At 50.7% G+C, this 2,314-nt stretch overlaps 1 pseudogene; it reads left to right on the top strand.

The window, feature by feature from the left end:
- Positions 1 to 888: 888 nt before the first annotated feature.
- LOC146860213 (uncharacterized) lies at positions 889 to 2,314 on the top strand (annotated as a pseudogene).

Raw genomic sequence — 2,314 nt, 5'->3', positions numbered from 1 at the left:
TGGTAGGATCATTGAGGCTCTCTATGCCCTTTGGGTGTGTTGACTACAGCTTTGCTGAGGAGCATATATAGATACTTTGTTCAAGTGTGTTTGCACCAGGATGTCTCCCCCTTGACTGATCCCTTTGGGATTCATATATATATATTTATATATTTTGAGGTCTTGACGTGCCGCCTTTTCCCTGGTGGACATGGAAGACTGGGCCTACTTTGAGGAGGACGAGTATGGGTACTATGAGGAGGAGCATGCCCCCATCGGGGACAACCTTGTGCAGGCTTTGGATGCCTCTGTTCAGGACTTCGTCACTAAGGCGGTGGAGGTGGCGGTCCCTATGACCATTAATAAAGCATTGGCTGCGGCATTACAGCCTTTAACAGCGCAGCTGGAAACGTTTGTCAAACGTCATGGCCTGTTGCAGCAAGATACCATACAGGCGTCTACTTCTTCAGGGGGTAAATCTAAATCTAAATCTTCCAATTGGTCGCATGCCCAAACGATCACCACTCTCCCTCCCCCTTCGGCCAGGTATCACCCATACTCAGGGGCCCTGAATACTTTGCCTGTGGCGTCCAGGGTGGTCACGGATACGGATACCGACATGGACTCCACCAGCCACACTATGTCTCCCAAGAAGACAAAACCTAAAAAGTCGGGGGTGCGCTCTCCATCGCCCCCAGTCTATCAGCCTTCTACACCCTTTGACTTCAATCCACAGGATATAGTGCATCCTAGGTCTTCTGATTGGGGTCTCCGCCAGAGGTGGCAGACTACATCCATCAGAATTTGCATCGTAGTTTCGACAGGGATGTCAGGAACCGCCTAAGGTCAGAATGCCCGAGTCCAGATGTTCCGGACAAGGTCACAGACACCCCGGACATAGACCCTAACATGTTAGCATTCTTTACAAAGTTTCAGAAGGATCCTAAGAAGGGCATCGACCGCGCTTGGCGCGGATGCCAAGATAAGTTATTAGACACTATTGGCCTGTTATCTAAGATCTTGGAGATGGCTCTGAAAGCCAAAGAGTCTGGAGCATTGATTGACCCTGACATACTGGCAGGTTGGACCCAACGTGCTATCTGCTTCCTAGGAAATGCAAATTGCGCCATTTCAGCCAACCGCAGGAAATCCCTCCTTATGCGCATGGATACTAACCTGACTGTATTGGCTGGGGCTGAACCAGGCCCCCTGGCGGACGGCTTACTCTTCGGGGACCGTTTTGTGAAAGACGTCTCCAAGTACGTAGGGACATTCACGAGTTTGGACAAGGCCCAATCAAATATTAAAAGGGTGTTCACTACTGGCCTTTTTGGAAGGGCCGGGCGAGGCAGGGGCCGCTCGCCAGTACCATCAGGGTCCCGCGAGAGGTGGTTATGGCCGAGGCCGCAAAGACTTTCAGGATTCAACCAGAGGTGGCACCTTTTATCCTACGAGACGATCCAATCATCGCGGTTTCCACCGCGGTGGCAACAGAGAAAGCTCCTGTCCTCAAATTACAGCAGGTAAGCCCAGTGTCTTTGTCTGTTTATCCTCTGGGGGGTCGGATTCGTCACTTTCTTTGCAATTGGCAGGCCCTTACTCAAGACGCTTGGGTTCTTCAAACAGTGCAAGGTTTTCGCATAAACTTTTATCAAACTCCTTTTCAGGAGTCGACTCCCAAACCCCTATTTTTTTCCCAACAAGACGTTCATTTTATAGATCAAGAATTAGACGAGCTGCTGCAGAAGCACGCGGTGACCTACTGCAAGGACGACGGTCCCGTAGGCTTCTGCAGCACTGTGTTCCTAGTACAGAAGAGGGGTGGGGGGTTCCGACTGGTTCTCAACCTGAAGGGGTTCAATTCCTTTGTCCTTTACCGACATTTCAAGATGGAGGGTATCCATCTTCTGGCAGATCTCTTGAGACGGGAGGACTGGCTAGTCCGCCTCGAACTCAAAGACGCATACCTTACGGTGCCCATTTTTCCTCCCCATCGCAGATTTCTACAGTTTCAGTGGCGCGGCAGGCGCCTCGAATATTTGGTCCTACTTTTTGGTCTTTCCTCGGCTCCGTGGTGTTTTACCAAACTCCTGAAGCCGGTGGTAGCACATCTCAGGGAGCAGTGCATACATCTTATAATCTAGCTCGACGATATTCTGATTATGGCTCCCTCAGCGCACATAGCATCTCTTCACCTGCAGCTGGCGATGTCACTATTAGAGAGCCTGGGCTTTGTAGTGAACAGGGAGAAGTCGGTCCTCACTCCGACACAATCCCAGGGATTTGTGGTCAATACGCAGTCGGCACAATTGCTTCTGCCCAAACACAAAATTAG

Source organism: Triturus cristatus, chromosome 3_1, assembly GCF_964204655.1.
Source record: "Triturus cristatus chromosome 3_1, aTriCri1.1, whole genome shotgun sequence".
Taxonomy (NCBI): domain Eukaryota; kingdom Metazoa; phylum Chordata; class Amphibia; order Caudata; family Salamandridae; genus Triturus; species Triturus cristatus.
Note: the sequence above shows the minus strand (reverse complement) of the source record. Positions and strands in the feature narration are given on the sequence as shown.